Consider the following 14,972-nt stretch of genomic DNA (forward strand, 5'->3'; position numbering starts at 1 on the left):
TGAAACTATCATTGCTATTAGGCGTGTAAGCTCGGTATCGTGTCGGCAGAGTAATGGCTGGTTATCAAAGAGGCGTTTCTGTAAGATTTGCAGTGATATGGAGAGGGTGCTCTTGGAAGTACGTCCTCCGCTTTTGCTATGGAGTCAGGATATTAACGTCACGCTTAGCGTCATAATTCAGGAATGCTTCTAGCACTACCTACCGTCCCGTCCCGGATGCACTGCGTTGTGCAACCCTATGACGCCACACTTCCTGGCGAGCGTTGCGTGCCTAGACGCCGGCGGCGACGAAAGGCAGCGCGCATCCGCCGCGTGTCGTGGCCGGAACAAAAAGCAATTAGCCGCGCGGGGGCGAACGTGCCGGCGGAAGAGGCGTCCACGTCCTGTGCGTGCCCCTAGAACTAGCCGCCTCAGCAACACTCTCTGCTTTCCCCGGTCGCCTGCGTACTGAACAAATTAGCAGCCGTCGCGGGCGGCCCCCGAGACGTGACGGTCCAACCGACTGCCTACTCCGGCACCTGGGTGCACTTTCCGAGGCAAGATGGCTCTGCTATTCGAATCTGACGCCGATGAATTCCTGTCATCTCTACCCCTGGGATCGCCGGGGCTTGTAGTGCTTGTAGGAAAAGACAGTATACTTTGACGACGGAGTGGGGTAGAGCTTTGCCGATGGACAGCGCAATCGAGTGTGGACGTTGCCGCCGCCAAGAGAGACGGTAATCGTTTGCGTTTCCGTCGATCGAAGTGGAGACGTCGAATTAGCCGTTGGCCCTGTGTGAACGTCCGGCTGCCCAGCGCTGCCAGCCCATTGCAAGATTTCGCTTGTGGACTGTTGACGGAAAAGTTTGGATGTAGTGACACGAGGTCTGGTTCACTGTTCGCCGTAGTGAGGTGAGTAGTGGCGACGAGCGTTGAAAGTGGAAACGGAAGCGAAGACTATGCTAACACCCAGAGGTGGGAAACCTCATGAGGTCGACGTCAACCTCAAAACATCAACCTCACGTCGTGAGTTGAGGTTGAGGTGAGGTCGGCGACGGCTCGAAATTTCGTGAGTGAGGTCAGCAAATCAGACCTCAACCTCACGCGTGAGTTTGAGGTTGAGTGAGGTCGTCATTCAGTGAGGTCGAAGTTTTGAGGTCGGGACATTTTGCAGTTGCCATCTCTTACTCCGATGAATGCCGCTTCCGAAGCGGTGTTGCAGCGCATCACCGCAGTGTTCATGCAATGACGCTTGGTGTTCGGTTTCTTCTGTTTGGACAACCGTATGTCACAGTTCCCTCTTAGCTTCGGGTGCTGCGCCGTAATGTCCGTGCAGTCCGAGCCTGCAGGAAGACGCACGCTTCTGGTCTTCCCGGAAGGAGTGTTACTGTCACAGCACGCCACTCTCTCTCCCTCTTGCCCCGCTGGCGTAGCACCCGTAGCTGCCTGCCGGTCGGCTCGAACTCCCGGGTCCGCGCAAAGCACCTAACTCACGTTGACCCGCGATAGCTTTGTTTGATTCCGCAAACAAATAAGTTCAGTCCAACAAGCACGCAATAAATTCGTCGCAGAGCGGATGGCCCCAAGCAAGACTGCTTCGTGTTCATGCTCGTTGCCGGCGCTGACGTCATGGCTCTTGCCTTGCAGTCCAATAAAGGGGATCCTGCTGTACATCACAAGCTGACTTAACAGAAACTGGAGTAGTCGGCACAGGCGAGAGAATGTGATTCAAGTGGTTCCTAAAAGGACACCTGCTGATTTGATTAAAAAAGCACGAAGTCAAAAAAACCTGTATAAAACCGCCGAAGCTTTTGATCGGGGACTGTCCCTTTTGAATCTCACACGAATTCTTTATATTCCCGTTCCGTAATGCAAGCAGATGCAAATATAATTCCACTTTTTTATCCTTCCGAATCACCTCTCTTTTGGTCTCCGGTTCCTTGTTTCTTCTCGGAAATGCACTTATTAGGCCGAAACACCGCAGCACGAAGTGAACGTACCGGCATAGCGGTGTAATAGCGGCGAAAAAATGCAAAACTATAATGAATGTATGGTGATGTGGTAGCTAATTCTTTTTCCTTTTTTTAATGAAGATGTGTGAATGGAACTGATTTCATGCTTGCGCTGTGCTGCTGAGTCGCTGTTTAAACCCTTCTAATATGACGTTTAATGGGGCACACTGTTGTTCACTTCTGTTTTTAGTGCGCGTTTTTTGTTTGTATGTTTCTAATCATTCTCTTTTTTTGTAGCGATAGCTACATTACGGTAGCATTTCGAGCCTTCAGCGTGGCGGCGCCGCCACCCTGTGGCTGCGCCGCCACGCTGTCACGTGGTTGGTCAAGTGGTGCGGAGCAGCTGCCGGCGGCGCGGCGCCGTGGCTGATCACCTGGTTCGTCACGTGGTTGGTCACGTGACCATGTTCCACTCAGCCAGCTGTAGCTATCGCGTCACTCCAGCTTTAACCAGAGCTAAACCACCGCCATTTTTTTTCTTTTCTCGTATGGGATCAGTTAGGTTGGCGGCCTGCCTTGCAGACGGCCAGGCACTACGCGTTATCTTTCCTTTAACTATTTTGCAGATACCCATCGTTCACCTTAAACGGCTTCGCAGAATGCTCGCGCGGTGTTTGTGGGTAAAAAACGTCGAGGATGCTGGCATACCATTGATTAGTTCAGTTTTGAAGGAAAACAAGTGATTGACTTGAAGCAGCTTGTCTCAGACTGGTTGACGAAAGGGTGCCCAGAATTCTTGAGGCGTATGAGCACTTCGGCGGTTTTTTTTTTTTTCCCCCACGGGGTGGGGGGCTCGGAAAAAGATTTCGCTGCGGGGAATTTTGAGCGAAGAGCCATGTTGTTCTTGACAGAGAGAGCGGTTCACGCTGCCCGCTCTAGGCCAGTTGTTTTGCCCCATGTGATTTTAACAGTTGGCACAGTGTTGGAAGACGTATACTCTAGCCCTTTCTTTCAAAATGCCGCGGGTTCACCGAGTCATCGGACAATTCCCAGGATTTCGAAACCATTACCATCGCCACTTGGCGGGAAGTGGCGGAAACGGGGAAGGCTCTTGACCTCCCAGGAACACCAACATCATCCTCAATTATTAGCTGCAGGTATTCCTATTTTCCCGCGCAACTATTGTATTCGGTTGCCGGGTAATGTACAATATTTAATCAATATTCTGGAAACTTTTAATTTGGTAGCGGTATATCAGACTTCCCCGGGCTCATAAGGATACACTGTTAGCATCATCACCATCGCCATCATCTCGAGATTCAAAGGCATGTGTCGTTGCATGATCTTTGCAGTATGTCATAGACGAGAACTGGCGCGTTTACCTGCTGGACAATCCGAATGTCATTAATGTGGACCGGGTTGTGGGCACTCTTTGTAATGCTTCATGCGCGCATGCGTAGTAATGTGGGATTCATATGGATCTTTAAATGGGGGTGGATGGCGGCCTTGTATGACGAGAAATTGCATCGTTGTTAAGTGAGCAAGTGTGATGTCATATTACAGCGTCTCGTGACTAGGTTTGTTGGCACATTACATCGCTGTCGCGTGACCTGGTATGACGTCACACTCACATGATGGCGTCACTAATTATACCAATTAGTATTAACGTTCCCTAATTATATTAATTAGCATTGATTGAATATGCGACGTCATAACCTTCGTCGCGTGACTCGTCGGCTCGTGACGTCAGATGATGCCGTTTCTTGTGGGCAGTTTTTTGCGGATATGACCTTGAAGGTGAGCCATCTAATGCTTTTGCATTAATAAAAGAAGCCGCTCGCCTCTACACAGACATAAATACAACGTGCCTGTGTTGGTGTGCTGCAGTCGCAGCTTGTTAAGTGTTTTCGAAGGCAACATACAGAGGACTGAAAAGAGCATTCTCGCCATGCCGGATAGAGCCGGAAAATCGAAATATACTGATATGCGTCTGCATAACCGTCGCATTGGAAAGTACATCGACGACCAGTTTCTTTATATTCGGCAACTATTCTCAAGCCTGAAAAGAGTGTCGTGAATACCTCCCCCTCGTCCCAATTTCTCATAGATGGTGTAGAAGGGCTGCGTTTGTCAATTGCCAGTTCGTGCGTGAATGAGCGAGGTGCTTCTAATACGAACAAGTATACACGAAGCAGGTTCCCAATATTGACACATATAAAGTACTCTCCGACGTACTGGTGGTAAGCGTGTATGGGACACCCGTTCCCGCAGGCCATATACTCTCTGGGGGTTCATCCCAGATTATAAGCTTCTCCTATTGCGTGCACATCAATAGTGTCTGTACACACCTTATTAAATAATATCATCATCATTTTGGCTTTCCTGTCTCACAGGATTCTCAGGATTCTCAGAAGTGAAAAACTTCTTAATCGCTTTTTGTTTTGTTTTTCGTTTGTTTTCTGAGGTCGAGCAGCCGACCTCAACCTAACAATTTGAGGCTAAGGTGAGGTTGAGTGAGGTCAGCAGTGGCCTCAGGAAAAGTGAGGTGAGGGCGTCTTAAGGAGACCTCAACCTCAACTGATGAGATTGAGGTTGAGTGAGGTCGGCAAATTCTTTTTGAGGTTGAGGAGAAGTCCAGATTTTTGAGATCAGATGCCCACCTCTGCTAACACCAAGGATGGTGCAACAGTAGAGGTATATGTTTAGCTGTAACGTCAAGCAGGCTTACGTTGTAATAGTTCACGTTTGCTTTTTCTATTATGCAGAGTGTGCTCCCACTCAGTGTTGCGAATTTTATCCTGTAGTGTGGCAAGTTGAAATCTAAAAAGAGGTTTTCTAACACTCCGAACGAAGTTTGTAAGCAGCCAAACTTCTGCCGTCCAGCAGACAATCGGAAACAAAGTGCTAATGAGTTCAATCCAAACGACACAAAGACAAGATGCTCCATTATGTTCCTTTTGGGCGTTTTTTGTTTGTTTGTTTCAATTTAATTCTTCGACGGTGCCAGCCTTGGTGGCTGGGCTGTAAATGTAAATAATAATAATAATAATAATAATTGGTTTTTGGTGGAAAGGAAATGGCGCAGTATCTGTCTCATATATCGTTGGACACCTGAACCGCGCCGTAAGGGAAGGGATAAAGGAGGGAGTGAAAGAAGAAAGGAAGAGAGAGGTGCCGTAGTGGAGGGCTCCGGAATAATTTCGACCACCTGGGGATCTTTAACGTGCACTGACATCGCACAGCACACGGGCGCCTTAGCGTTTTTCCTCCATAAAAACGCAGCCGCCGCGGTCGGGTTCGAACCCGGGAACTCCGGATCAGTAGTCTAGCGCCCTAACCACTGAGCCACCGCGGCTGGGCGTAAATGTAAATGCAAAATTAATATGCAAAATTAATATTTGGGATGCAAACATAAAAACCACTTACGCATAAATTGCTGCACAAAATCGACATAATGTACCGTACGAAGAGATTGTTTCGTGAATTTTGGGCTACATTTAAAAAATTTCAATTCTCAAGTATAACTCATTTTGGCGATGCTGTCAGCACTTGTGAGTCGATCCAATGGCAATCGGTTTCATTACATTATTTTTCTGGTGGAAAATGACTAATAAATATGCTAGTTCTAGCGCGACCAGGGATTAATGATTGCGCATGGCGATGTCCTGTTAATCTCTTAGTTAACAGCTTTAAATATACAGCAGGCTTTCTGAAAGCTTGTCATTTTCGAGCAAAGAAGTTTTAGCCGCAAGAGTCTTGGAGTTTTTAGTTACTATATACAGCGATCATTCACTGCGATACGGCGAGATTTGAGAGTCAGTGGTGCAGAATTTCAAAAACACGAGCCATAAATAATTTTGTCGCATGAAATCTCGAATATAAGTCATATTCTTCGTGGATGAGTTCCATGCGGTAAAGTCAATTTTTACTTCAGAGCTATGACTGAAGAATAAGATAAACATGTTCTGGGAAAGTGACTGCTTCTGATCGATGTTAATAGATATACACAGCTTACGAAAGGTGACATACTACTGGGGGACAAAAGTTTCCGGGACGCGAGTTCTAGAAAAAAAAAACGTTTATTGTATTATTGTAGCTCCACCTCCTTACCCAGTTGCCTGATAATGTATGAAGGCATTAAAGGCCTGGATGCTCCTTCCTCTCTTCACAATATCAGACGACTGGATAGAGAGATGGCGCTGCAATAAACGCTTTTCCTAAACTCGCGTCCCGAAAATTTTTGCCCCCAGTAGTATACGTACTTTACAAATGCGAGTACTCCAGCGTAATTTCTTGTAGCGACACTCCAATATTTATACACTGTTGCCTCAGCCGTAGCTCTGACGAAATACTGTATTGCTAAGGTAATAATAATAATAATAATTGGTTTTGGAGGGAAAGGACATAATGGCGCAGTATCTGTCTCATATATCGTTGGACACCTGAACCGCGTCGTAAGGGAAGGGTAAAGGAGGGAGTGAAAGAAGAAAGGAAGAGAGAGGTGCCGTAGTGGAGGGCTCCGGAATAATTTCTACCACCTGGTGATCTTTAACGTGCACTGACATCGCAAAGCACACGGGCGCCTTAGCGTTTTTCCTCCATAAAAACGCAGCGTTTTTCCTCTAAGGTACGCCGTGCATTCTGTCATTTTCGCTAGGCCAGTTTTGTCAGCACTTAGTTTCCTATCCCATGCATCAATCAACAATGTTGTTATGTTAAGAGTTTAGCTGTAGTTGGCTGTCTGAAGAATTCAATTTCGAACAAATAAAAGGCTGTCACCCACAAACTGTCTCATTTGAAGTCGCTCCTAATCCCCACAACACTGCCGTTTAGGCCTATTATAAACGACAATAAGCCGTATAACCTCCCTTGGCAAACTGCACACGCTGCGCAAACTGCACTCGCGTGGTAATTTAGTTTATTATGTAGACAGGCGCACTAGTTAACCTGAGCTTAGTTTATATGGCCTAGACATGCTGACTTTTGAAACTGGTCAGTCATGCGAAATTAGACCAAGTGTTTAAGCAAATTCTAAACAGGTAACACTAGTTTGGTTGGTATTTTGAAGGGCTAACTGTGCAAAAATTAAATTGTAGTTTAGTAGAACTTCCTTTACCCAGGCTGGAATGCAGTGACTGCACTTTCATGGTTCGGCAACTCGGTCGTGTAGTTTGCAATGACAGGTCCTAAAATTTCACGACACAGTGACATCGGAGTAGTTCGGCAACAGTTATGGTGAGGAGTGGCGCTCCTCTTTTCAATATTGCCCGCAGATACGCTATGCTCATGCATGTGCCACACGATAGACGAATTGCAGGCCACGAAAAGCCTTAGCATCTCAGCGTAGCCATGAAGAAGCCTATTAGGGATATTGCAATGCATTGTGGGAACCTTCGGTGTTCAGTCAAGAGCCGGCCACTAGCTGAGCACAAGGAAGGGAGCTCGAAACCCGGAAGCGGCGGCTGCAATTTGATGGTGGCGAAATGTAGGGAACGCCTTGTGTTGTGCGGTGTGAATGGACGTTGAAGAACCCCGGGTGGTCGAAATTAAATCAGAGCCCTCCGCTACGGTGTCTATCAAAGCCAACCCGTATGTAGCTTTGTGATACCATGCCACACCATACCATACCATACCATATACTACTATGCCGTACATCCGCACCACACCATACCATACCATACCATACCATACCATACCATACCATACCATACCATACCATATACTACTATGCCGTACATCTGCTTAGCGGCATCGAAAAACACGAGTTCAAGACGCGGCACCCCATCATCGCGGTCACATTGTACATCAACTGTCAATGCGATGAGTATGGCGCCTGGCCTGCGAGGGTTTGTTATGCACTTTTACGGGGTCCTTGTCTGTACGGCCACTGCTGAAGTAGACTAAGTGCAGCGTTTTCTTTGCTTCCCACAGATTCAGAAGGCGCTTGTACGGTGTGAGCAGGTCTTTTCGAACGTCAATCTTACGAATGGTCTCTCCAGCGGCTCTCTAGTTTCCCCATGAACGGTGTGCTCTGTGCGTAGTGAAAGCGGAGCCGTAACATGTCCCATTCTACGGTCTCAGTTTTTCGCTTGCGTCTGGCGCCTTCAGACATGTATGTGCCCCAAGACAGGGTAGTGATCACCGCCCACGGGAAGAAAACCACACTCCACTTGTTCACTAAGCCAAGCGTCGTCCAGGTCAAGTCAGGCGTCGTATCCCTTTGCCCTGCATACAGGCCGTGGCGGGTCGGGCAGTCAGGATTGTTCGGAAGTGATAAACAAGCCACCTCTGCCTCCTCGTTCAGGAGCTGCTCTATGACTGAGGCAGCTTCGTAACCCCACCGCTGGTAGCGTTCACTGAAGCTACCTCCAATGCCTCGGGCACCTCTGTCCTCGGACACAGGATGCGCAGCCACTTGAGCCTAGAGAAGCCACCCCGGTAGCGGATGCCGCTCGGGTCGCAGGTGCCCCGTGGACTCCATTGTGGTCCCCCAGCTGGCAACGCAAAGCGACCACCTCTTGGTTGCTGTTTCAGTAGGCTTCTGCGTCCAGTCCCATGCTGAGCCTCATCCTGAGCTTCGGTGCGTGTCTCGGTGTCATGGACATACTTGATCACTAGTTGGAAGTGTCCCTTGCAGCGTCAGGTAGTAGCGTTCGCGCCTTTCATTTCGAGCAGCAGAAGCACCACGAGCCGTCCTAGGTACTCCAACAGTGAGAACACCACCTCGTTAGCGCACTTGGCCAACCCGTGGTAGTTCCCCTGCTGGAGTGCACACTAAACAATTTCTCACCCTTTAGGGTGTAAATCAGCTGTCCCCAGACGAACACCCTTTTCCAATTGTTCGGTACTATAAAAGGGTGCAGAGATCAGCACCCTTAAAGAAGGGTGCACTTAATGATACTTTAGAGCATGTAATGGTTGCACCCTCATTAAAGGGTACTATTTTTCCATAACACCTCTACGAATGCATGTTGGAAGGGTGCTCCATGTTGATCCACCCATGAAGCAAAAGCCTTGGACTGATGCGCGCCCACTAAACTTTCATGCTGTGCACCCTTCCTGAAGGGTGCTGATATCTGCACCCTTTTTAGCACCCAAAAGGGTGTTCGTCTGGGGACAGCTGATTTGCACCCTTAAGGGTGAGAATTTGTTTAGTGTGTGTTGGTGCCTCCGCCGTAGACTCCTCAGCTGGAAGCGACGGCAGGCTAGTGCCGCTGGGTCTGTGCATACTTCTGCTGTGGTGTCTGGCAAAACAGTTGTTGGAGGTGGAGTAACAGCTATTTGTCGAGCTTTCAGTTGTTTAAGGAACTGTTGAAACGCCTGTTGGTTCACGTGCGCTTGAGCTTGCATTAACTGCGATAGTTGCGTGGCCCACGTTGGTTGTACGCCGACTACACGGATGTGGCTGTGCACCGGTGATGCCGGTGGTGGCTCCTTGATAGGCGTCTGTGTGTGGGCCTTCTGTTGAGCCGCAGGCGGTAGCGGCTGTGCTTGTGTGCTGAAGGTCTGGTTGTCGCAGCGTGTTCTGTTCAGCCGAGCGTGTTAGCGGCTGCGCTAACACGTAACGGAAGGAATAGTTATTTTTTTCTTCAGGGCCACCTGCGCCCGACGCCACGCGGAAAACTAACCGCCATGAAAATAAATATTTTTTCCTCCAAGGCCAACTGCGTCCGACGCGGTTACCCTATCTTACCAGCATAAGCGTGTAGCTTAGAAAACCAGGAAGAAGCCGGTATGCTCTCCGCCGGCGCCTGCCATGTTTGACATTCCAGTGCGTTTGCTTGTGCAGCGCCCGGAGCATAAGGAATCTTGGCTATGGCGTTGCACCATGACCACGTGCCCCCCCCCCCTTCTCTCTCTGTTGCAATCATGTTGTTATCGCTCTAAGTTAGGTACACGTTTGTGCAAGGTTCTGAAGCATCCATTCGTGCAACGTTGCCAATATCTTTCACGCACCCAGAGAACACAAAACTGAGAATTGAATCATTCTTATAGCGCGACGTCGGTGAGTAACGCCTTTTCATGCGGTGAATTGCCATTAGGCATTTCAAAATTAGGCTTGGTGTTTTCATGCTTTAAAAATTATTGTCCACAGACTGCGACATATTACTATCGTTAAAATACACACACAAAGGACTGAGAGCAGAAACACACACGACAGACGCTAGACTTCAACATCCGTTTATTGCACACGTATGAGAAGAAATCACATGCGCATCTGCGCATGCTCGATACAGAAGACATATTTGATTAACACGATCGCTGGTTATCGCAGACACAGAGTATTAAACAAAAAAGTAAATTCACAATAGATTGAAGCGCGTGCTTTTTGCCAGGTATGCAATTTCTTTACTCGTGAGGGCTATTGAAGGGGTAATCACGCAGTTCTGTCCTGCTTTATTGATACAAAAAGCCTCAAATATTTTCCCATCTACCTGCTTGTCGAGTGCTGTGAAAGAGAGGGGTGCACTCTTCATCCTCTATTTCTCCATGTTTCTTTGTTTTGCGCTTGCGGCAACGGGCCGCCAAATGGCCACCTCCCATCAACGCTGCGACTGCTGATCGATGCTTCCGCAATCTTTCATTCAGGCACCGGCCCGTCTGGCCTATGCAGCACTTGCCACAAGACAGTGGTATAAGGTAGACCACTCCAATGATGCAGTTAACAAACCGCGTGGCGTGCTTGGTTCCACAGGCTAGTTTTGTTAACTGCATCATTGGAGTGGTCTACCCTATACCACTGTCTTGTGGCACTGCTTGCATCAGTAGTAGAAAAAGTGCTTAAAAGATTTGTGAAAGGAACGGACCGACGCAAAAAGCAAGAAAACAAAAGACCTGCGGTCCTACCGTACATTCATGCACTTTCTCACAATTTGAAAAAAGTTATCCAAAGGCATGAAGTGCAAGTAGTTTTTTCCGCACCAAGAAGGTAAATGAAGAAACCAGTCCTGGAGAAGAGAAATGAGTCTTGTGGCGTCAGGCACACAAACAGGTTCGTCAAGAGCTGTGAAGGAGAACACGTGGTTTACAAGATACCGCTATCTTGCGGCCGAGCATATGTGGGCCAGACGAGCAGATGTTTAAATGAAAGACTCAGAGAGCATAACCGCAACTGCCGGCAGATTAACTCACCTGGAAATCTTGCGACACATTGCGCCAGATGCGATAGCTGCAAACCCCACTTCCGACAGACTACAGTTGTGCTGAAATCCAGAGATAAGACAACCAGGGAGCTGTGGGAAGCTTACTGCTTGGAATCGGGAAAAGAAGAGACCTGTGTAAGTGACCCTTCAGTTTTGCTTACCAAACAAGAAAAGCAATTCTTGGAAGAGGGATACCAAATGTAAACCGATCTGCTGGGACAAAGTCTTTTTTGATGCTTGTTGATACGATAGCAAAGTTGCTGGTTTAAATGTGTTTTTTATTTATGTTTTGACATGTGAAGCTTACATATGTGTGCACACCGCAATAAACTTCAGTTGACAGTTCGCGCACCAGTGTTTGTGTCGTCCCTGTGTTCTCCCAAGTCAGTCCAAAAGCGCAATTATGTTTGACCTTGTTATGCTCCTTAATTTTATTTATCACGTGCTACTACTGATATGAATATAGACTTATATTCATATGTAGTGGTGGAAAGCGAGAATGAGGCCGTCTTTCTCAGAGCGCTGTTTGGTTTGGTTTATAAGGGTTTAACGTCCCAAAGCGACTCAGACTATGAGGGACGCCGTAGTGAAGGGCTCCGGAAATTTCGACCACCTGGGGTTCTTTAACGTGCACTGACATCGCACAGTACACGGGCCCATAGAATTTCGCCTCCATCGAAATTCGACCGGCGCGGCCGGGATCGAACCCGCGTCTTTTGGGCCACCAGCCGAGCGCCATAACCACTCAGCCACCGCGGCGGTGGAGCGCCGTTTTATTGAAGCAATTCACCACCCCTTGTGCTATCAGCTTGTTCGTAAATAGTGGGCTCGTAAGCAGCGACCTTACGCATAAAATGTAAGGCCGCTATGATACGATTCTTTTCGTCCGATTCTACACTGTTCTTAGCATCTGCCCGTCTAACTGACTGACCCCAGTGACAGGAAGCGCATAGGGCGACAACGAAATACAAAAAAGCCGCAGCGGTGGCTCACTCGTCAACGTGCTCGGCTGCTGACCCGAAAGACGTGGGTTCGACCACTGCTGTAGCGTCCGCATTTCGATGGAGGCGAGGTTTTAGAAGCCCGTGTACTGTGCGATGTCAGTGCGCGTCCAGGTGGCCTAAATTATCCGGATCCTCCACTACGGCGTACCTCACGCTTAAGTCACTCTTGGTCGTTAAACTCCACAAACCAAATCAAACCTAAATACCAAAAGAAGAAGAATGAAATGAATTCGTATGCAAGAATTTTAGTGCCTCTCGTTCTTCAAGCATAACAAAGCACCATACCACCATTCATGCATGCCATGACGAGGCGTGTCAGTATACAGTCATGCACCTAAATCTTCGTTCTTGAAGTGTGCCCGTTAGTCATATGTGCTCAGGGATGTTTGTTAACAAATAGCGCCTTAATTTTACTCACATTGGCCCTACTTTTCGAAATATAGGCTCGGCGCCTGGTAACAACTGCACTGTCATGGTCCTGCAAGCGTTCTAATACAGCGAGAAAACTCCCTGCTCACATGTTCTCGGTGTATCGCTGGCACCTGAAAACTGAAGCGGTAACACTTAGCGGCTCTTCTATTTCGTTACCGAACAGAAGAGGCAGAAAATCGGAGCGCTACTTTTAGCGACAAAGTGCCCTACACATACCACTCTGTCTAGTGAGCAGGCATCATATATGTCTGCTTCGACCCGGGTTCACAGATAAACCTGTGTGTTTTCAGATTACAGCGCACTAAGTGCTGCAGTAAGATAAACAAAAAATTGCCAAGTCTCTTCACACCCAAAGCAGTTGAAAGACACGCACTAACCACACTCGTTGCTTGTGGCACTTACTGCGTTGTGCTGGATGATATACCACGTGCATGTTTAAAGAAAGCCGCCACTAATCTTGAAGATTGGCTTTTTTTTGGGGGGGGGGGGGGGGAAGGGGGGGGGGGGCAAAAGATCGCTTTCTCTGAAAAGCAACGCTAGTATTGGCGGACATCAGAAAGCAGGTGTAACGTGTTAACTGTAGTAAGCTGGTTAACTAAATTCGAATAGTTAACTTTTTAACTATTGCAGATGGCCGCCTGGTTGCAATCGGATATTTGTAGGTAACCATAAGTGCTAGCCATATCTGTTTTTAGAATTTCGATAACACGATTTGCCCTTGCATCTCTGGCTCATCAAACTTTGTTCATTTCTGGCGCAACTATAAAACTCGTGACAGAGAATGTCCCGTGACATGTGCGCCACAGAGTGACGTCGATTGATGAACGTCGCTGAGCGCGAACCACAGGCGCATGGCTTTTGTATTTTGCTAGAAATGGCCAAGATTTGTTGCGCTACAGCAGCGAGGGTAAACACGTTTTCGAAATCCTAAAAACTGATATGGCTATTGCAACCATGCAGGTGCCTATCTGCAATAGTTGAAGAACTATTAGAATTCAGTTAATCACTTTGCACGATTCGCCTCTTTTCTGCTGTCTGCCAACACTGGCATTATTATGCCTCAAAAGCGTCTTTTACCTTAAAAAAAATTATTTTTAATTATTAGTGGAGGACTTTCCTGGAACAAATATACACGTGTGCCTAGAAAGCGATGTTTCCCACGTAGCATGTTTGGCCAGGATGACATCGCACAACTGGTGTCAAAGTAACGACAGGCCCTGCGTAATACGTTTACTGAGCCCGTTTCCTGTTTGGCAAATGCAATGCAACTGTTGCGCACGCGACTCAGGGTGGCATTCGTCTCCTTGCCTGTTACGCAAAAGACGCTTCAAGCGTTATCGCGGCACTTCGCTTCTTCTGTGGTGTATAGGGCTCTTCAATATCTTCTTTAGGGCTCGAAATTCTTTTGTAGCTTGCTCCTGAGTGCATGTGCACTCATGATATCTCTTACACCCTCTTGACAGTGGCCTCCCTGTTGTGGAGGACGCAGTCTGCTTGTCGCCAAAGCCAGACGCAATAAAACTGGTTGTCACCGCAAGGCATTATCACCAACAGAGCGCGCAAATCCTGAATTTCGTGTAGCGTTGCTGAAGACGTTGCCTGAACACTAATAAGTACTTAAGTGAAGCCCGCCTTCTTGAATATTTTCTCGACCTCTGTGCGTTATGTTCTGCACTATGCTGGAACGCCATCTATTATGTTTAGAAGCAGATGACGAAGGCGTTCTGCACCGTACACCGCGCCGCCATGCGTCATATCTTGGGAGGCCAGTTGAAGAGGAACTGGCGCGGTATGAATCAGGCAATCAATAGCTCAGTTTCGCAACAAAATCCGCCTCTATAAAGTCTATAAAACCGGTTCGCTTTTGCCCGCTGTAGCTTTTTACACAGTGCCTAAAAAAAAAGGAAACACCGCACTCTGCAAAGAGAGTTCGCCAAGTGTCATCGTTACTGCGAAAGCAGGTCATCGCTATGACTTTAACACTGAGTACCTCCTTCGCACTACACAATATGAGGGCGTTGCGAGTGAGACAATACACAAATATATGAAAAGAACGATCAGGTGTCGTTTGCAACCTGATGCAGTGTCGTTAGAACGATGAGGGGGCGGAGTAAACAGATTGTGACGCAAGTTGGTGCGCTTCGCCGCCATTGTGTCGCTAACAAGCCGAGCGGACATTGAGCATCGCCCACTGAAGGCGACGACGTCATCAGAGAAGAGCGCGCAAATTGCCCGCCTTTGGACGATGAAAGGACGAGGAATCATCGGTGCCCTGGTTAGAAGCCGAACCACTGCTGCTTGAGACGTGAGAGGCTATTCTGGGATACGCAACACAAAAATCGGCCACTGTCGATACTCTGATTGCTGCCGTGTAGGAAGCGAATATCTTGTAGGTTGTATTAGTGGGCGGAAATGCATGACGCTAACGATGCGGTAACTCCTCGGTGCACTTTTCACGTCCA

The 14,972-nt window shown here is 48.0% G+C and overlaps 1 protein-coding gene across 1 annotated transcript in view; it reads left to right on the forward strand.

Annotated features, from left to right (window-relative positions):
- Window positions 1-406: 406 nt before the first annotated feature.
- LOC144107761 (calcium and integrin-binding protein 1-like) overlaps window positions 407-14,972 on the forward strand; it is a 65,455-nt gene continuing 50,889 nt past the window's right edge. Inside the window, exon 1 of the mRNA XM_077640924.1 lies at window positions 407-891. The gene's annotated coding sequence lies outside the window, so the exon portion shown is untranslated. The remainder of the gene's footprint in view (window positions 892-14,972) is intronic.

This window comes from Amblyomma americanum, chromosome 10, assembly GCF_052857255.1.
Source record: "Amblyomma americanum isolate KBUSLIRL-KWMA chromosome 10, ASM5285725v1, whole genome shotgun sequence".
In the NCBI taxonomy this organism is placed as follows: domain Eukaryota; kingdom Metazoa; phylum Arthropoda; class Arachnida; order Ixodida; family Ixodidae; genus Amblyomma; species Amblyomma americanum.